At 41.3% G+C, this 22,265-nt stretch overlaps 1 long non-coding RNA gene across 5 annotated transcripts in view; it reads left to right on the forward strand.

Moving 5' to 3' along the window:
- Positions 1 to 16,312, forward strand: part of LOC118153637 (uncharacterized) — a 68,371-nt gene extending 52,059 nt beyond the window's left edge. For 3 of the 5 annotated variants that reach the window (XR_013536370.1, XR_013536372.1, XR_013536371.1), the window contains 2 exons: positions 2,963 to 3,089; positions 10,499 to 16,312. This is a non-coding gene — a long non-coding RNA (uncharacterized LOC118153637). The remainder of the gene's footprint in view (positions 1 to 2,962; positions 3,090 to 10,498) is intronic. The other 2 variants (XR_013536373.1, XR_013536374.1) reach the window with 2 other exon arrangements.
- The last annotated feature ends 5,953 nt before the right edge of the window (positions 16,313 to 22,265 follow it).

The raw sequence follows: 22,265 nt of genomic DNA on the forward strand, positions 1-22,265 counted from the left end.
ATCATCCAAGCCTTTTAGTTTACACTTGTTCTTATATTACGTGGTTTCAGAAAAAAATCTAAATTGTATTGTAAATCAATGAGATTTTAAGTGTGCTGTGTTCTGACTGTGCCCAGGGAGGTATTTTAATCTCATGGATAAATGGTAATCTTTCATCAGAGATAATTTCCTCTTTTTGATCTTTCTCTTTATTCCTTTGTCTGTCTTGCTTCAGGTCCTTTTTCTTTTTTCTCATCACCATACAAAATGTCTCGAAAAACTGTGGTTGTAAAATATGCAGAAAACAACCACACCTCTATTTCATCATAGTGGTTAAGAGCACACACTCCAGCTAAATCCTGGTCCTTCTTCTCGGTGGCTATATGATCTTAAGTAGGCTCACTTTGCCTCAATTTTCTTATTTATAAAATGGGGATAATAACACCCATGTTTTAGAGTTATTGTGATGATTAACTGAGTATGATAGAGTAGTTTAGAATAGCAGTCCTCAAAGTAGGTGTGGTTTGAGAAATCCTAAGGGTCTCAGAGACCTAGGAGCCACAAAATCAAAAGTATGTTCACAAAAATATTAAGAAGTAATTTGCCTTTTCACTGAGTTGACTTTTGAAATAATGGTGCAAGATCGATGCTGGGTAGACTGTGGTGCCTTAGTATGACAAAGTGGTGGCACCAACTCTGCTGGCAGTCATGGTATTCTGCACCATGCATACATGAAGGGGAAACAAATCAAGCTTAAGAACAGCCTTGATGAAGTAGTAACATCTCTTTAATTTTATTAAATCTTGACATTTTTAATATTCTGTGTGATAAACAGGGAAGTACATGGAAAGCACTTCTGTATCAGGCATCATGATGGTTTCTAGGAAAACGCTTGGAGGATTGAGTTGGGAGCTGAAGTAGACGTGGTTTCCAAAAACACCATTTTTATTTGGAAGAATGACTGACAAATGATAGTAATTCAGTCCTCAGAATCTGGCAGTTTTGTTTTTGTTTTTGTTTTTTGGAAAATGAGCAAAATGAGTATCACTGCAAGGAAAACAGCAAGTGGTATTTGTTGCCAATGAAAAAATTCTTATTTTCAAGCAAAAACGAGAATTTTGTAAAAGTTGAACCCACCACTGTGAGCTTGACAGTTTCCCCGTGCTTAAATACTTTTCTGATAAGAATGGTGTTGATATGAAATATGCCAGTATCTGGAATATCTTCATAACTTGCTAAGTCGGTATTTTCCAAATGACCAATATATGATGTTATGAAATCATGCATGCATTAAAGATCTATTCAAATTGCAAGATAGACCAAATGGATTTTAATGTAACAGAGTATGAAAAACCTATTGTATATGATTTCACATTCCACACTGTAGTAATATTTTAAAAATTATTACTTGTTGAGTTTTGGTGTAGTATCAAAGAAGAAAATCCCTACTTATCTGAAAAGCTTTTTAAAATACTCTTCTCTTTTCTAAGTACACATATGTGTGGGACTGGATTATCCTCATATGCTTGCTTTAACCAGAAGAATATATTATTACAAACTTATCACGGGAAAATATATGAAAATGTAGTAGTTTTCTACAACTAAGCATTACAAATGTACTTCTCGCTATTTTTTGTTTTGGAAATTACAGTTATATTTTTATAAGCATATGTTGTTTATATTAATATGTAATGGATTCACTGTCATTTATTAATTTATTATTTTAGCATGAATTTATAAATAAATATATTAAAACTTCCCAGTTTTAATTTCTAACATAGCACATATTGATTGTGATAAGCCATAGAAACAAAAGCTCTTTGGGAAGCTCAATGATTTCTGTGAGGGTGAAGGCATCTTAAGACCTAAAAGTCTAAGTGTCACTGATTTAGAACATTGCTTAGCTCATAGTAAAAGGCATATAATTCTTAACACTTTTATTAGCTAGTTATTCAAATACCTAGAATTATTTATTCCCAAAGTATGTATAATTTTAATAACAGTTAACTTTTATTAAAGATTTATTTTGTGTGTGCCAGACACTGTGCTATTTGCTTTGCATGTATTATCCTACATAATTTTTAATAAAATGTGATGAGATAGGTATAAAGTTAGCTTTATTTTATAGATGAGGGAAATGAAGTACAGAGAGATTAGGTAATTTGACCAAGGTCACACAGCTATGAATTAGAAGAAATGAGACCCCAGGCAGTCTGATTCCAGAGATTTTGCCCCTAAAGACTTTTTTTCTATGTATTATTCCCCCATTTAAATGCTCTGAGTCTCCCATTAACTTGACTGTAGGATCAGAGTCCATTCCTCTGACTCAACCCAAGCAAGTCTCCCTGGTACTTTCTAGGAACTTCCAAAAGAGTACCTCTCTCATGGAACCGCAGTCAATTCCATCTGCAGCCATCCTTCACGTTCTTCTCTATGCCAATCACTCTCCGGTTTCCACTGCTTACAAAACCAATTGAAGGGTTTTTTCCATCACCTTCCTGATGATGCACTTCATATACAAGCTATTACCTCATAACCTCTGGGACACCAACAAGTGCTGGTTCTAGCAAGACTGGATATATAATTTGCAGGATCCAGTGCAAGATGAAAATGTGGGGCCTCTTCTTTAACAGTGATTTAAATAACTTTAAACATTATGTAAAGTCTGCAACAGCAAAGCATTGATCAAGCACAGGATTCCATGTGAAGTGCTCTATCAGTAGCATGCCTGGGGAACTGGTGCTGAGTTCTCTGCAGAGATGGGAAACACCACGGCCTTTCTGAATTTGTCACAGCTTAGGCCCCTTTGGGCATGAAGGCAGGGACCTGGAGCTCATGGCCTCACACACTTTCTTGTGAAAATGGGTCCTGCAGCTTCTAGTCTTTAGTCCTCTAGCCAGATACCATCAAATCGGGTCCACAGGGATGGAGGCACTGATGCCTTGACACTCCTTCTGCTGTCTCATCTTTTCTCTCCTTCCAGCAGCAAAACCAAGCCTTTGTGCCTATCTGTGGTTGTGACCCGTTGGAGAGACATTGGGAGATGAGATACTGTGCTCACTCCTCACGGCTGAACCAAGGACCTGAGATATTCCATTGCTATCCTGTGAGTAAGTAAATTTAATACGTAGAAAGAACTGAGAACCATATTTTCTAAAAAGCACAAAGAGCATGATATAGTCATCAGGACTTTGTCAGGTTATAGAGAAATCAAACTGTTTTATCTTACACCAAAGAGGGACACTGACTGCCTTGCTTAACCAAGCTATGGAAGGCTGGGCTGGTTTTAGATGTAAATGGATCTAGAGCTTTGGCCCAGTCTGACACTCACTGTGAGAGTCTTACCCTGTTTCTCTGACTGGCCTTGACTTCAGACCCAGAGCCATCCCTGGACTCATCGCTGTGGCCAAGGGAAATGGCGGGACTACTGGTTCAGATAGTGCCCACTCAAGTGGTCAGGAAGCGGGCAGGAGTGCTATGACCATCTCTCATCACGGTGAGATGGGAGAGTGGAGGAGGAGCCATTTGCCCCAGAAAGGAGTAACTATTCTGGACAGAATGTATATGGCAAAGCCATGGTTCTTCTACACCTTTGCAGAAATGTAAACCTGAATGTGGACAGGCAGAACAGTGAGTGTCAGGAAATAGGCTTCAGTTTGAGAAAATCTGTGGTTTATTAGAAGCTGACATCAGGTGAGTGCTGATGCTTAAACCTCAATAGCAAATTTTGGGAACCCAGAGAAAGTAAGGTCAAATCAGTAGAATTCTGCTTTCCTGAGAGACACAGGGACTAATCCAATGAGTGATGTTGATATATTAGGATTTTGGAGATTCCCACCAGTGGTTATCCGGTGCCAGGGTATGAGAAGATAGTCTCTGTGTCCAAACTCAAAATTTCAGAACAAATTTCATCAAGATAAAGGTAAAAACCATGACCTGGGAATTTTGTCAGTCAGATCACTATATTACAGAATTAATTTATTGCATACCCATGTCTTACAACAAAAGACAAATACGCCAAGGACACTTGGTTATGAAAATCACCCCTCCCCCATGAACTGGTGGCCTGTGAAAGAGGAGCCCAATGAAGAATTGGCATACTTCTATTTTTATGTTTCCTTTGTTTTGCACCAAAGGTAATGTTTTTGCAGGACGTCTGTATTTGTTCTCCCAACACCCAACATGAAGGGAGCTGATGAAGCAGAGACAACCAGGACGTGGGGAGGGTCACTTTCTTAGGGGTGGGTGGAACCAATGAGAAGTTTCTAATTTGCGGTGGTTCAGTGATTTCTTAAAATTCTTTGCAGGGCTGACCTATTTCTAATTCCTTGAGCCTATAGTCTGAAAGGTCATTAATCTGGGCTCAGCTCATGATGCTGAGGCTTAAGACTTCTATTTCTTAAATGCCAAAGGTGTGTCAGGTTGCCTTTTGAAATGCTGGTATCTCTATTCAGGCATGCAGCATGAATAAAGTGGAGAGGTACATCAGCTCTTTCCTTTGTCAGGGAAACATTCACCTAACCAAAGGAGCCACCTGTGTTTTTTCTTTTCTTTTTTTTTTGTCATTTGGATTTTTGCCAGGGATTCAAAAGACAAACCAATCTCCCCCACACACTTTTTCTTTCTTTCTTTCTTTCTTTTTTGTCAAGTACAGGGATAAATAGGTATGTGTTTGCTAAGGGTTGACATCATCAAATGTACTTCCTGAGAGTCAAGTTGGAGAAAAACATGAAAAGTATCAATTTATTCCTATCACTGTATGTCTCCTCATTTTCTATAGAATGAAATCTGAGCTCTTTGTTGTCACATTAGGAGGTTCCTTTTAGTCCTCTCTCCGCTTCCTTCACCGATCTTGCTTCTCCCCAAACTTACCTTCACCTCTGAGAACCATGTCTCAGTTCACATCGGGGCCTTTGTAAATGTCATTCCTGGCCCTCTCACCTGGCAGATTCCTGCTGACCTTTTGGGTTTCAACTCAAATAGTTGCTCCTACTTCAGGAGACCTCACCTGTCTCCCCAAGCCTGAAAGAGGGACTTCGCTTGGGCGTTCCCATAGCAACCCGCGCTTGCTGCAGGAAGGCACTTCCTCTGTACCTAATTGCTTGTTTACTTGTCTTTCTTCCCTATTATGCCTTTTCTTGCTTCTTTCTTTTCCTCTTTCTTTTTCCCCTCCTTCATTTTAATGCATTTTTTCTTGCATGAAATCCAAATATCACAGATAAAGAATGCCATCCTCCTAGGCCACATGTCAGATCTCTTTCATGTCTCTCTAGATATACCTACCAGTCACTTACTTCCACGGTGCACTGGGAGGCTGACCGTGGGGTCTGCCTTGATAGGCCTGTTGCCCTCCAGCTTCCTATTGGGCTTGGCCACTAGGGATACCAAAGAAGGTCGGCAGGTGGGAGAGAAAGGGTTTGAGATAAGCATCTTCCCCACCCTCCCCTAACTAAGGCTCTAGGTCTGCTCTCAGGTGTCCCTCTTCCTTCAGTCACCACTTTGGTTCTGGTGGCACTTTTTCTTTTTGTCCCTCATGCCCGGGGCTGGTGAACAGTTCCTGCTTTCACTATGACAGACTTCCAGCTCTGTACCTTGCTGCTCTCCTTAAACCTTGCCTCCGTCTGTGTAAGCTGTCCCTGTATTAAATGTTCCTTCCACTACCTAGTGTAAGTGTATTTTCCTTCCTGCTGAGAGCCTCACTGATTCTGATAATCACTTCCAACCCTAGTCCTTGCCCCTTCCTCAAGTTCATCCCAGTTACAACTACGTCTAGAATATGACAACTCAAGATGCTGGCACAGTACATCACCCACATAGAAGGAGTCCAACAAATGTTGGCCAAAACTATTGTTGAATCTTGGGCTCCCAGGAGAAGACAGGTTAAAAGTTACTAGTTCCAGCCAAACACTCATTTCCTTTGCACATCATAAAGATAAAACAGGATCATAGTTATTGAGTGGAAAATTCCCTCACTGTTATGGCAGCAGATAGCCAGTATGTGTTCCAATGAAAGACTCAGGAATGGGTATAAAAATAATCCACTGTACACCATCAAAAATTGAAAGCACATTATTTCCTTTTGAAACAAGATCAGCTTCAAGAAGCTTTCATTCCAACACCCATCCATCTAAAACTTCTCTCCAAGGGCATGAGTATAATGCAACTTGTTTCGTAATAAGTCCCAGGAGTTTACTTTAAAGACATCATTACCCTTAAGGCAATGAGAGCTGTCTACAATTTCTTCTGTTTCAAGAATATTTCTATCCTAAAGAAAGACAGGATAGCACCAAAGTTTCACTGGAAATTCCAGCTTGTGAATTATACAGGAAATAGAAATTTTGCATATCTGTGATTGATCATGGATTGAACCTCATTCCCCCAGTTAGAGTTGCTCAGCTGTGGAGCATAAAGCCCCATCAGAAGCCCAATGATCTGTCAGATCAGCAGTAGGCCAAGCTGTAAGCTGACAGCCTTTATTCTACCATGGTTTCACTGTTGGGTTCAGTGACTATTTCAGAACCAAGTTGGGGCATTACATACTCAAGCCATTATTATAGCTGCTATTACCAGTGTCCTTACCAGGCACTTTGCTTCTCTCATCTCACCCAGGCCTCCCATCAGCACCATGAGGGGGATGCTCTTAGCATTTTCATTTTACAGATGAAGACACTGAGCCTTAGCCAGATGAAGAGGCTTCTCCGGCTGAGTAGTGTAGGCAGTACTTCCTTTGCAGCCTAGGTTCCTGATCACATTTCCTTTCACCTGGATGGAGGTGAGTCAAACTGCCTCTGACTGCGTCCAGCTTCCTGTTGGGCTTTGCCATTGGGGGCACCAAAGAAGATCAGAGGGTCAGAGAGAAAGGGTTTGCAAATTTGCAAATATGCCAAATTTCTATATTTTGTATAGTTCACAGGCTGGCATTTCCAGTGAAATATTGGAGCTATCCTGTATTTCTTTAGGTTAGAAATATTATTGAAACAAGAAACTGTAGACAGCTCTCATTGCCTCTGGGTAATCATGTCTTTAAAATAAACTCCTGAGGCTTATTATGAAACAAATTGCATTTTATCTGTGTCTTTGGAGGGAAATTTCAGATGGACGGGTGTTGGAGTAAAATCGAGTCTGGACTGCCTCTCTGCCTCGGTACCCACTTCACTCTTGTACTTTTTTCATTGTGTTGCCTTGACTCATACTCAAAGATGAAAAAAAATTGGCACAAGCCATGTTAGATCCACAAATTACTTGCCCTCCAAGGTCCTTAAAGGGTGTGAAGTTTTGCCTTCAGGAAGTTCTTTAGCTTTTCCAGACCTTGATTGTCCTCAAATGGAAATGGGGATGATTTGTACATCATAGTTTTGTTACACTATTTTAATAAGGTAAAATGTGTAGAATACTTTATTACTTGACATCTAGAAATAACTCAAAAAATGGTTGCCATTTGTTGTTTAGATTTTGTTCTCCCATGAGCTGATGCTTTTAAAGACTGACAGTAATATCAGAGAGTGAAAAATAAGCCTTCTTTTATTTTCAGATGGTCTGGCTTCATGATATCAGCCCTGACATGACCTGAAGAGACAGACAATGGCTCTTGCTAGTTAATTATTGTCAGATGGATCGGCAGCCGACCAACGCTTCTAAAACTATTGTTTTTGGCAAACATTCTTCAACATTTTCCTGGTGTATAAATAATGATCCCATGCAGAAAGTCACTTCTTTATATTTCCTTGGTGTATGTTTCACAAATGGTTTGTTTTGGCAGGTTCTCCAGGAAGTCACTTTATCATAGCTACAGGTGGTTCATTAAGAACTCATTTTGGTTAAGGAGGACACCTGATTACGCCTGCCTTAAACATTTTCAGGCCATAGCTCTTTGGGGAATGTTACATTCTCTTGGGTCTTGATAGTCTATTCTGTGTCTTGGGGCAGATTCAGAACGAGATTCTGGGTAAAATCTGGAAATTCTGGCTTTGGCTTTGGAACTGGGTTATCCTCTGATTCCCATCCAAGCTTTTGTTGTTGTTTCTGCCTCTGTCTCCAATCATCTAATACTCAAAGTCCAGTAACCAGTGTTGGTGAGATGGAACCAAATGGTGAAAGAAAGAGAGAGAGATTTTAAAGGATTGTCAATCAGGAAAAGCATATCATAGTGTGAGGCAGCTTGGAGAAAGGAAAGAAAATGATGCTTGGGGGAGGGTACCTGGACCTTGGGGGCCCACTCATCACCTTCATGGGGGCAGTAGATAGGAGGGTGAGTCAGTGGATTGCTTAGTGGTTGGGTACATCTTCTTAGGGGCAACAAATTCCCTCCATTTCCAGCACGGTTCTGCCAACAGACTGTATTCATTAGCACAGAGGTTGACTGCTGTCATAGGAACCCAGTATGCACTTGGCTTAACCACAAGAGAAGTTCTTTCTCTCTCTAAGCCTAGGGCTGCTATAGTATTGTAGTCCCATGGTACCAGTCATCCAGTGCCTTCGGCATGGTGATGCATGCCTGTGGTCCCAGCTGTATGAGAGGTTGGGGCAGGAAGATCACTTGAGCCCAGAAGGTTGAGGCTGCAGTGAGCATCGTTCATGCCTCTGCATGCCAGCCTGGGCAACAAAGTGAGACCCTGTCTCAAAAACAACAACAACAACAACAACGAAAGTAATTGCAAATTGCTCGAGTGTTTTGGAAAGAAAACTCAAACTGAATGCTTAAAGAGAAAAGAATGAGAAAGCATATTGTTTGAACTGATGACTTCCAAAGTTTCTTGAGACAGTTGGAAAACTTATCCTTGGGAAGGGGGGAGCCAAATGAAATGCTGAGATGTTGGAATATTATACAGCAATGAAGATGAAAGAGCCGCAGCTACATGCAGCCATGTACATGCATTTCAGAAACATACAGTCGAGTGAAAAAAAATCATCTAAGGCTGCATACGATGTGATATTTTTATAAACCTCAAACACAAACAAAACCAAGTAGTATATTATTTCAGGATGCATACATGTGGAATCAAATTAAATACAAAAAAGTCATAAGAGTGATATACACAAAATTCAGAATAATGTATACCTGAGTGGGAGAGAAGGAAAAAATAACAGGATATTCAAGATAAAGTGACAATATTAAAGTTAGCTGGTAGGTTCCTGGATGCTAGTTCCATTCGTATGCTTTCTAATTAATGCATGTGTAAAATGTATTTTTGAATACATCCAACCTTGCTTAATACAACGCATTTTAAAATGTAGAGAGGAGGGGCATTCAGCTCAACTGTCTAGGGAGTCCAGGCAGGCAGTGTAAACTGGTGAAGCGGCTAGGTGGGTCCCTGGGGAACACCAGAGCCTGCCTCGCCTACAGCAGTGCCATTGCCCAGTCCCTCCTCAGGGTTGCCATGTGAGCTTGCAGGCCAATCACTCAATAACGTCCAACCAGAACTTCTGATTTTTCTTAAGGAGCCTGACATCTGACATCTGCATTTTTACAAAGCACTATTCCAGTGCTGGCAACAATTCCAAATTTCAAAAACTCTGTGGCGGCAAACAATACCCTTTGAGAGGCATATCAAGTCTCGGAAAGTTCGTAGAGGCCAACACTAATTCTGTGCCCATTTGCAACAAGAATGCCTAAATGTGTTTCTACCATATTGCGCTGCTCGAATGCAGGCAGGATGGAAACCCATTCCCTTTACATTCCCAGAATGTGCTATTTCCAACCTGTGGCTTCGCTGGGTTCCTGCACCTCTCTCACTTGTGAGCTCTCACCTCTAAGTTTGGAACATGTGAAGGTGGTGCCAGCACAGCTGAGAGAGGGCGGGCAGCAGCTTGGGCTGCGTCTCCCCCCAGGAGCCTGCTTTCTGCATAGCACCCTCGCCTCCAGCCTTCCAGGCTCGACTGTGCGTGGTATTTGCAACACTCTCATTTTCCCCTAAAGGGCCAAGGGGGAGGAATGGGCAACATGCAACTAGGACCATGCTGCTGAGATCTAATTTATATTGTTCACTATTGGGACTGGACACTTTCCATACAAGAATATGCAGACCCCAAGGGACATTTGGCAATATGTGGAGATATTTCTATTGTCACAACTGGAATGGGGGCAATTCTCAAATTTGTGGGTGGTAGGTTGCAGGTGGAGGTCAGGGATGCTGCGAAATGTCTTACATTGCACAAGACAGCCCCTGCCTCCTCACCCCAACATCCCAACAAAGAATTACTCCACCCAAGAAGTCAATATTGAACAGTGCTGAGGCTGAGAAACTCTTTTCCCTCTGTCTGCCCCCACCATAAAGCAAAGGTAAATAAAGCCAGGACTGGCCACTCCCTGTGAGTGAAGTGTGTGTGTTAGGGGTGGGGTATGGTGAGGGGTGTACCATGAATTTAGAAGACATGCCCTTTAGCTAGAGCTGGGATTTGTGGCCACTATTTTGGTTTTTATCAAAGCATAATGCTCACAAGTAGAAGAGGAGATTTGTTATTCTAAAGACAGTTGCACACCAAAGCATGCTATTGTATAATCTGGCATTTTCCCCACTAGGGAGCTATGGTGCATTACTCACGAGTGACAGAACCAACGAGCTTCATCTCCCAAGAGGCTGGTGCATCTGTTTAAAAGGAGCAGGCGCTATGCAGGGCCGCCCCCATCAACCCCCCCATGACGAAGTGCAGCGGGGGAAGGTAAGCTGCTTTTCAGTCACGGTGAGGATGCATCACGCATTGATTCTATGCTCACTCTACTCCCACTCCCCAAAAGGAGAGGATCAAGTCCAGTTGTGTTCTAGTAGCAGGACCGCAGGAGAAGAGGCAGTTATTCAACAAATATGATTATGGAAGTCCTGGCTCTTTCCGTACCTCAGTTTCTCAGACCAGTGCATACTGGGGCCAAGAGCTTGGGGCTTGGGAGTCAGTTGGGTGTCATCAGTTCGATGCAGGTTCAGCAATTACAGTGTGTACCCTTGGGCCCCGACTTCTCGCTGAGTCTTGGTTTTCTCATCTAAAAAGTAGGGATAGTAATGCTTGTTTCATAAGGTCACAAGAGACAAGGATTATAAAGCACTCAGCACTTGCCAGGCATAGAGCATGGATCATTCCAGTATTCAGAGATAAAGAGAAGTCAACACATTTTCCCTTTGAACCTCAAAGAACAGTTGGGAATTGAAATGAAATTATGGATGGGAAAATACTTGGAAAACAAATACTTGGAAAACTTAAAAATGCAATATCAGTGAAACATAATGAAATCAGTGTAAATATCAATGCAAACAGCTATAGTGTTTATTGTGCTGATCCTAATAAAATAGAAACATTATTACACACTATAATTATAGCCAGTTAGACATGGAAGATAATTAGATCTGCGTTAGTTTAAACCTTCCATTTTATTAGGGAAGAAACTGACTTTAGTAGCAAAACTTTCGTGAACCCCAGGCTGGTTGGTGCCCTTTTTCCACTCCCCACAAAGTTAACTTGTTTAATGTGGCAGCAGTTAGAGCATTGCTGCATCAGGCGGAAGGTCTCTGACATACAGACATAAGCCTCGGTTTCTTCATCTCTGAAATGGACATGATAATGAAACCCAACTTGCAGGGTCATGATGAAGGTCAAATGTCTGGCAAGCATGCCTAGCCCATGAAAAGTCCTCCAGAAACATACCACTACATATGAGTGTGGTCTGATAACCCCAGAGAGTGGTTAAAAAAAAAAAGTCCTCCAGAAACAGTAATTATCATTATCCTTATTAATGGTAGTAATTGAGATGATGTCTGTACATGGATCCCTCTCAGAATTTGACATAAATTGGGGGGATAGTCAACATATATTCATTTGTGTGTTTGCTGATAACAGTACCTCAATGGTCCAAGAAACGTTGGTGGGGACTCTAAGTCTTCCTGAAGAATTCTCCATCACATTGTCTGTTCCTGGACATCCCAGGGGAGGACCTGGGAAGGCCAGTGGCATCCTTTTGTAGGTTCAGAAACAAAAAGAGGTGTCTGACAGTCTAGAATTCTGACAGGGGTAGAATTATACAAGCCAAAGGCCCTGATACTAATTTTGTTCTGGTCTTTGTATTAGTCTGTTTTTATGCTGCTGATAAAGACATACTCCAAATTGGATAAATTAGAGAAAAAGAAGTTTAATGGAGTCACAGTTCCATGTGGCTGGGGAGGCCTCATGATCATGGCAGACAGTGAAAGGTATGTCTTACATGGCAGCAGGCAAGAGAAAGAATGAATGCCAAGCGTAAGGGGTTTCCCCTTATAAAATCATCAGATCTCATGAGAATTATTCACTATCAGGAGAACAGTATGGGGGAACTGCCCCCATGATTCAGTTATCTCCCAATGGGTTCCTCCCACAACACGTGGGAATTATGGGAGCTACCAATTCAAGATGAGATCTGGGTGGGGACACAGCCAAACTGTATCAGCCTTAGAGGATCTGTGAACATTTAGAGTGAGCAGCAAAAATCAGTCAGATGTTCTGATAATCCCAGACCAGTGGTTCTCAAATTTTGGCCTGCATCAGGATCACCTGGAGAATTGTTAAAACACAGGCTGTTGGCCCCACACCCTCTGGGGACCTGGGGTGAAGCCCTATATTTTGCATTGTTTTTTTGAGACTGAGTCTTACTCTGTCACTTAGGCTGGAGTGCAGTGGCATGATCTTGGCTCACTGCAACCACCGCCTCCCAGGTTCAAGCCATTCTTGTGCCTCAGCCTCCTGAATATCTGGGATTACAGGTGTCCACCATCATGCCTGGCTAATTTTTGTATTTTTAGTAGAGACCAGGTTTCACCATGTTGGCCAGGCTGGTCTCCAACTCCTGACCTCAGTTGATCCACCCTCCTCGACCTTCCAAAGTGCTGGGATTACAGGCGTGAGCCACCACGCCCAGCCTGTATTTTGCATTTCTAACAAGATCCCAGCTGATACTGATGCACCTCTTCCAAAGACTGCACTTCAGAATCATGGTCTTGGAACGGCATTGCTCCACTGCAGTACTGTTGATATTTAGGGCTGGCTCATCCTGGGCTGTGGAGGATACTGTTTGGGGTTTAGCAGTATCTCTGGCCTCTGTTCACTAGATACTGGTAGCAGTTTTGACAGTCAAAAATGTCTCTAGACATTGCCTAATGTCCTCTGTGGGGCCAAACCACTCCTGGTCGAGACCCACTTCTGTAGACTGAGATGATTAGAATTGAATCCTCGTCACTTTGTGTCATAGTGGTATGACTGCAGTCACAGAGCTGTACCTCTCTAGGCTTCTTCATTCATTCACTGGGTACAGGAATGTTAACCTCATAAGATCCAAGCAGAGACTAAGAGATCCTTGCAGTATCAACCTTAGCTAGCAAATAGGAGATGTGCTCATAAAAACCGACTATGCTTTTGTAGTCAGTCACTTCTGAGCTAAGGATTGGGAGCTACTCACCCAGATAACAGCTGGATATTAGTTCAGGATGCCGAGAGGACCTTGTGGTTTTGGACTCCCTTGTCTGAATGGGCATGTTTAAAATTATTTTCTGGGGTTGCTTGATCCTAGATGAAGGTCTTCAATCTCTCCACTCCAACCAGCAATGAATGCATTCTATATGAATCTGCTTTCTCTATGAAAATGCTTTCTATATGAAAACTTCTTGGAAAAAAACCCATGGTACTAAGTAGATCTTCTGTGGAGAGCTCAAAAGCAATAACTCACATGAATTAACTGCTCAATGTGTACAGGCACTGTGCTTAGTGCTTTCTCTGTATTAGAATTTAAAACAACGAACTAATCACTCACATTTTCTTTCACAACTTTGCTCTAGAAGTGAACTTTCGAATCTGGAGCAGTGCTGCCTTTTGAGTTCCCAAACAGCTGCTGTTCAGGAGTGATCTATGCTGGCACACACAGGGATCATGGATTTTTCTTTGGCTGTCAGCTTTCAAAATTACCCAGCAATCCCAAAATGAATTTCCACTAATCTGACAGTTTTGCCTCTCCTGACATGATGTACTGTATATTCAGTGGTCAGCAGGGACTATTTAATTGCAGTTAAGCCTGTGCTGTTCACTGTGGCATTTAAAGTAGAGCAATGTGTGATGCGGCTACCCTTGCTGACTCTCCAGGCCCAGATGGGTGGGTGGAACTCAGTTTTGGGGGGGAACTTTCTACCTGGGAACACTTAGTAATTAAGTTTTACTGGCTAGCAGCTTTAGTTTTTTTTTACTTTGAAGATTTATAAATGTTAGAATCAAAACTAACATAAATCTCTCTACAAGGTAGAAAGAACTGAAATATTGGATGAATCTGATGATGAGTTAAAAATGGATTAGAAACTCAAGAAAGGAGAGATGAACATTTTTAGAGTGCATACCATATGCTTGGCAGTTTTCAGATGTTATCTCACTTTTCTCTTAAAGGATTCCAAAGACAAAGGGACATTTCCCCCCCATTTTATAGATGCAGAGACTGAGGTTTTAAAGAGATTAAGTTAATGCTGAAGATCTCTGTGTGTGTGAGCAGAGCCAAGATTAGGGCCCAGGTTTGTCTGCTAACAGTCTAGATTCTTATGCTCCACACTAAAGATGCTAGACGTCACCGGTTTTCAACTGCTTATTTGACAGATGGAGAAACTGAGGTATAGACACTTCCAAGTGACTTGCTCAGAATTAGGTTATCCCAGACTCGGGAAATGGGCCTGTGGGCATTCATAAGCCTAGTTACTAAGAATAATGCAGTACTTTGCCGCTTATAAAGTGCTCTAACATCCATTATCTCATACTAAGTTTTGGGTTTCAAGCAATTCTGTTATATGAACTGATAACTCACAAAGAAAAGCATTTCGATAAGAGCTCTTTTTCCCACAGTTGAATTTAATGATAAATATCTGCAGTATAACCACAAAACCTACTGTAAGGTGCCGTTATCACTTGAACAGCAAAGACTTAAGTGCATTCACTTATTCAGCAAATATTATTAAGCTTGTAATGTGTGCTAAGCATTATTCCACGTGCTGAAAATACTTAAGTGAGTAAAATGTTTAAAAGTTCCCTACCCTAAGAGGGCTTACATTTTAGAGGGCACAAGCAGATGATTGACTAAGTAAATGAGTGAGATATATAGCACGTCAGGTTATAAGTGTGAGCCAGTGAAATCAAGATGGAAAGGACAGAAGGGAGCACTGGAAGCAGGGATCAAGTAGAGAGGGTGATGTTTGAATGAAAACAAAAGATATGAAGAACAAGCTTTTTGAATATGTAGGGAAGAGTATTCCGGGTAGAGGGAACAGCTAATGCTAAGACCTTGAAGCAGTAAATATGTTTTTATGTTTAAGGAACTGTAAAAAAGCCAAATGCATGAGAAGTTTGACTATTTTTGTGTTAATATTCTTATGGTACTTTAAAAAAATTGGGCTGGGCATGAGGACTCTCGTCTGTAATCCTAGCACTTTGGGAGGCCAAGGTGGGTGGATCACAAGGTCAGAGATAGAGACCATTCTGGCTAACACAGTGAAACCCAGTCTCTACTAAAAATACAAAAAATTACCTGGGCATGGTAGTGGGTGCCTGTAGTCTCAGCTACTTGGGAGGCTGAGGCAGGAGAATCGCTTGAACCCAGGAGGCAGAGATTGCAGTGAGCCAAGATCATGCCACTGCACTCCAGCCTGGCGACAGAGCAATAGTTGACATTCAATTAATTGTACATATTAAAATACACAATTTGATAAGGTTAGACATATGTATACACTCCTGAAATCACCACCACAATCAGTATAATGAATATATCCATCACCCGCAGAAGTTTCCTGGATCCCCTCTGTAATTCTCTTCCGTTCTTCCCCATTATCTCCCCAGCCCCACCTCCATGGCACTCCTGATCTGCTTCTTTTTTTCACTATAGCTTAGTTGGCATTTTAGAGAATTTTATTCACAGAATCTTGGAGTATATATCTTTTGGTCTGGCTTCTTTTAGTCTGCATAATAATTTTGAAATTCATGCATGCATGTTGTGTGTGTAAATAACTCATTTCTTTTACTTGCCAAGTATTGTTTGATTATGTGGACATTCTACAATTTATTTGTTTATTCATATGTTGATGGCGTTTGGGCCATTTTTGGTATGGAACTCTTGCAAACAAAGCCCTATGAACACGTCTCTACAAGTCTTTGTGTGAACGGATGCTTTCATTTCTCCTGGTTATGTACCTGGATTGGCCTGATGGAATCATAAGGTAGATGTGTGTTTAGCATTTTAAGAAACTGGAAAACTGTTTTCCCAAATGCTTCCACCAGCTGCATGTGAGGATTCTAGTTGCTTGGCATCATCATCAACACTTGGTATGGTTAGCTTTATAACCTTAGATATTTAAATAGTTAGTTACATAGTAGCTTTTCATGGTGATTTTGGTGATTTTAATTTGTATTTCCCTAGTGGTTAGCAATGTTGCAATTTTTCATGAACTTATATTCCATTCATATGTCTTCTGTGGTATAATATCTGTTCAAGTCTTTTCCCTTTTTAGGGATCTCCCTTCTCCTTCTTCTTTTTCTCCTCCTCCTTCAGACAGGTTTTACTCCCATTGTCCAGGCTGTTGTGTAATGGTGTGATCTCGGCTCACTGCAACCTCTGCCTCCCAAGCTCAAGCGAGTCTCCACCTCAGCCTCCCAAGTAGCTGAGACTACAGGCACACACCACCATGCCCGGCTATTTTTGTTTTGTATTTTTTTTGTAGAGATGATGTTTCACCATGTTGTCCAAGCTGGTGTGGAACTCCTGCGCGGAAGCAATCCACTTGCTTCGGCCTCCCACAGTGCTGGGATTAAAGGTCTGAGTCACCGCACCCAGCCTTATTAAGTTTTGAGTATTCTTGGTATGATCTGGATGTAAGTAGTTTATCAGATAGACAGTTTGTGAATATTTTATCCCTATCAATGATTTGTGTTTTCATTCTTCTAACGTTCTTAATTTTGATTGAGTCCAGTTCATCTTTTCTCTCCTTTATAGATTGTGCTTTTGGTGTTACATCTAAGAAATCTTTGCTTTTGATTATTTTAAAAATTGATTTTCTCATCAAGTAAAAGAAAATGTACTTTCAAGTTCCTTTAAGTATATCCATGTTACCTAGGCAACCAAGTTATTTATCAATAGGTGATCATTTGTAATGATTTGTTAATAAAGGAATTAGAAAATCTTGCTTTGCATGATTCTTAAGGTACTTGAAAGACCTCATGCCCTTTAGTATAAGCTTATCCAGGACCTATGGCCAACTTGCAAGAGAGGCAGGTGTGATTTTCCGGGGAAAGCATCCTGGGCCCTAGCAATAGGAGACTGAATTTCCTTCTTTGTTCTGCTACTAATCAGAAGCTCAACTCTGGGCCAGAATTAAAAAAAAAAAAAAAATTCTCTTTTTTTTTAGTTTACATTTCCAATTGCAAAATTAAGGAGTTGTTCTAGATTTTTCTGTGCTCCTGCCTAGTCCTAACACTATATAAATGGGATATTGACAGTAAATTGAACATCTTTAGCAGGACCAGGACTAGAGTCAGGCAAGAGCAGCATCTAGGTCACAGCATTTCAGAAGCTGTATACTGTCAGGCTAGTCTAAGTCTTCATCCTGCATTTGCATAACCCTAACAAGGAGGCACTTGCAAGACAGTGGGAATGAGGGCCTCCTTGAATTTTATGCACCCCCCATAATTCTCTTGCCATATCCCAGTTCTGGTCTGGACCTTCAATGAGATAAGAGGGCATGACCCATGTGGGGGCTGTGATGCACTGGTACAGGGCATCTGGCATTGGAGTATGCATTCGAATCCCCTGGGGATATTGCTCATTCTCATTCAGAAGGTCTGGTGTGGGGCTTGAGATTCTGCCTTTCTAACAAGCTCGCAGCTGATACTTGTTCTGGTGCACAAGCCACACTTTTCATGCCAAGGAACTAGAATGGACCAGCTTTGTCCAAAAAGCAACTCATCTTTGTTCATTGCCATGTGGGAATTCAGTCCCGAGTGCCCACTGCTTGTTTTTGTTTTTGACAGAATCTTGCTCTGTCACCCAGGCTGGAATGCAGTGGCGTGATCTTGGCTTACTGCAGCCTTTGCCTCCTAGGCTCAAGCACTTCTTATCCCTCAGCCTCCTGAGTAGCTGGGACTACAAATGTGTGACACCACACCAGGCTAATTTTTGTGTTTTTACTAGAGATGGGGTTTCACCAAGTTGGCCAGGCTGGTCTTGAACTACTGATCTCAAGTGATCTGCACACCTCAACCTCCAAAGTGTTGGCATTACAGGTGTGAGCCTCCATGCCTGGCCCCAATGTCTCGATTAGTCAAAAGAGACACTAGAAATCTGTGGTGTTGTAATATGAAGTCTTTGAAAATCGGCAAAGAAATGGTAAGATCTCAGAACAAATTTAACCACAAAGTCAACATCCCCGTCCCCACACCAGCAATGTTAGCCTAAAAAAGGATGTCAGAGTTAGACTCAGTTTCATTTCTCAGGGTATCCTTGCTTGAGTTGACATGAAGTGATGACTCGGTGGCTCCCCTATTCCCCTCTTCCATCCTTTGCACCCACCGCATCTCCACTAGTAACTTTTCATCTTTGTTTTTTTTAGCATATCTCACCCTCTTTCTCTCCATTCCCAGCTCCTTACGTGCCTCAAAGCTTCTCTGGAGTAGAGAGCTGTCTCTTTTGTCAGCCCAGCATCCATTTGTTCCCCTTCTGACATCAGCCTGTTTTGTTCTGAAGATCCATTCTATCCCCACATTTAGCTCATGGGATTCAAACCAGACTGCACTCACCTTTCTGCACCTATGGCTTCTGTAGAGAACAGGCCCAAGCTGGCCAATCAGGGTATTCTATCACCCCAGCTCCAGTGATTGGCTGAGGAATGAGCACATTACCTGCCTAGCCTGAGTTATTAGGAAAAGGAGCCCTTTCCCTTGGAATTGATAAACTGTCAGTAATGGTATCTAACACTTACTGAGAGTTTACTCTTTACCAGGCACTGCTTTAAGAACATGCTTTTACATGAATTATCTCTTTTAATCCTCCAACAATCCTGTTTTGTATGTACTTTTATTGTCCTCATTTCACAGATTGGGAAACCAAGGCTCAGAGAGGTTAAAGAGATATGCCTGAAACCACATATCTTGCAAGTAGTGGAGCTGGGATTTGAACTTGTCAATGTGGCTGCAGAGCTGAGCTCTTGGAGACTAGGTTATACTGCCTAGCAGTGTGTAAGCCTGGAGCTGCTGGCAGTCATTTTGTAAGATTGCAGAGTCAACCTCAATGAGCATGAAAGCAGAGAGGAATGCAATACTGAGAGATGCAAAAGAGTCAGTGTTCCAGCAACGGGATCTGAAGTCCTAGATCAAACCTTACCTGATGCCAAGCTTTACCCACTGGACTTGCCAATTCTAAGACCCAAAATTTACACTTCTGAGGGGATTGAGTTTGAGTGAGCACTTTTGTTTGTTTGTTTGTTTTGGCATCAGAAATATTCCTGATTAATACACAGTATGACATCGATCAAGACACATCGTTTCTTTAGGGATCAATTTTCTTATCTGTAAAATAAAGGGCTCATCAACATTCGTTGGTTGAATCTTACCTGAAACATTTTTCAGCCTTCATCAATCTCATCTAAGCCTTTGTTTCCATAGAGCAAAGCTGTTTAAGGAAGGAGGGGAAACTGCCATGGAGTCTTACTGTCCTGAGCGCAAATATGGTCTCTGTATTATCTTCATCTATTTATTTTCTGCCTCTCAGTACTAGAATGAAAACTCTAGAAGGGGAAGGAATTTTGTCTGATTTTCGTACTGCTGTATCCTCGGTATTTTGAACTGTATCTAACTCAGAGTACAATCTCAAAATATTTGTTTTGATTTTCATATATCTGTATAGATATTTGCGAAATGAGTGAAGAAATCCTTTTATGTCTTTACGGATAACAAGCTGGCTTGGGCATGGTTTTCAGTTATGAGTCCTTCCTTTCTTGCGGGAATGGTTATGGGTGGTATTTGTTCCTCTCTGTCTTATAATTCTCTCATCCATTTTTGACTTCATGGACAGAAACAATAGATGAAGAAAATGGAATTGTCTCTGAACAAAACACTGGCTTTTAATGCTTGTTAAACCCTGTAACATATTATCACTTCTAAACTCACAGTAAGCAGTTAAGTTCTTATGACGGATGAATTTCCAGTTTCAAAGATATAAGAGAGGACTGTGTCTTACTTTCCTTCCTATTTTACTTATATTTCAGTATCTTAGTAGAGCTATTACATGAAATTGATCCCCCAGCATTAGGAAACAGGATGTTGCTGACACTGTTATATGCTATTATATAATGTACCATTATTTGTCATTTTTGTCATGACATCCAGCCCAAGCTTCTCTCTTGCAAATAAACCTCGTTTTTGTTTTGGGTGGCAGCGTGCTCAGATCTAGGCAACACTAATGTTGCTGTAACTTGAGGATTTTTTCCTATGTTTTATGCGCTCTTCTAAGCCAGAAACATGCATTTTATGTATTTGATATATGAAGGCATGGATTGGTATTAGGATCAGCCAGTTGTGCTGTCACTGACCCTGAATTCCAGGCAGCTAAGTGTGGTCATGATGTTCTCCTGCCCAGTAAGAGGCTATGCAGCAGGTGAATTGCAGAAGAAGTGGGCTCTGCTGCCAGCTTTGCAACCTTGAAGAATTTGGAGAATTTATTTAATGTCTCAATAACTAAGGTTTTTTTTTCCTTTTCCTAAATCTCTGAAATGGGGTTAATAATACTTACCTCACAGAGTTGTTGCAAAGGTTAGATGAGCTAACATGTGCAACACACTTAGAAAAATGCTTGATCAGTTCTTCTCAACTGAGACAAGCCTGCCTCCCAGGAGACATTTGGCAATGTCAGGAGACACGTGTGGTTATCACAGCTAGGGTGGGAGTGGGGGCAGCTGCTTCTGGCACTTAGTGATTAGAGGCCAGGGATGCTGTTAAGCATTCTACAATGTACGGGACAGATCCTACAACAAGGAACAATCTGGTCCTGCGTGTCAGTCGTACAAAGTGAGAAATACTGGCCTGGACATTAATAAACACTCAGAAAATGGGAGCTGCTTGAGGGCTGCCCAGAAAATAACCTCCAAAAGAGCAGGGAGATACTGCTTTTTCACCCGCCCTATCCCTGGAGCTTAGATCGCTGCTTGATACATAGTCATTTCACAGTAAATATGTGTTAAATGAATGAATGATAGATAAAATGACCCTTGGGAAATGTTTGCTTGCATGACTATCCCATCCTCCTCTGGTTTCTTCCTACTTTGGTCTCAGTCATGGTAAGAGGTTACAGGAGCCATTTGCCACTAAGGTACCCAACATGCTGGTGGAAGAGGCAAAGGCTGGAAGGAATCTGGGTCTCTGATGACCTTGTCAGCCACTGAACTGGCCTGGACTACCTGATGCCAAGGTTTTCATTCTATAAAAAAATTGCTCCCTCTTTGTTAGGCCACGATTTTATAGGTTTCTGTGACATGCAGACAAAAACATTCATAATTAATAAGCAGAAAATACAGCATCCTCTCTTGGGTTTATGACATAAATTTGGTGTCTCAAACCCACTGAAGAAAACGCCATTGGTTAGTTCACTTCAAAAGGCTCTGCTTATCGTCAGATACACTGAAATCAAATTATTTTGTATTTGGCAACTATGCTCCAATATTTAAATGCCAACACTAAATGCTCTAACAAAACTGGAAATATCATACCACTTTTTGGAAGTGCTTGGCAGCTAACAAACTTGTCTTGGCATAAACTCTAGGAAGTTGTTTTAATTTTCAAAATTACTCATATAAAGAAGACATAGATACGGCCAATAAGCTTATGAAAAAAAAGCTCAATATCACTGATCATTGGAGAAATGCAAATCAAAACCACAATGAGATACTATCTCACACCAGTCAGAGTGGCTATGATTAAAAAGCAAAAAAAAAAATCACATGCTGGCAAGATTGCAGAGAAAAGGGAGTGCTTATGCACTGTTATTGGGAGTGCAAATTAGTTCAGCTACTGTGGAAAGCAGTGTGGTGATTCCTCAAAGAGCTAAGAGCAGAACTACCATTGGACTGAGCCACCTTATTACTGGATATATACCCAAAGGAATATAGATCCTTCTACCATAAAGACACATGCACACATATGTTCATTACAGCTCTATTCACAATCACAAACACATGGAATCAACCTAAATGTCCATCAGTGACAGGCTGGATAAAGAAAATGTGGGACAGATACACCATAGAATACTATACAGCCATAAAAAG

Source organism: Callithrix jacchus, chromosome 5, assembly GCF_049354715.1.
Source record: "Callithrix jacchus isolate 240 chromosome 5, calJac240_pri, whole genome shotgun sequence".
In the NCBI taxonomy this organism is placed as follows: Eukaryota; Metazoa; Chordata; class Mammalia; order Primates; family Cebidae; genus Callithrix; species Callithrix jacchus.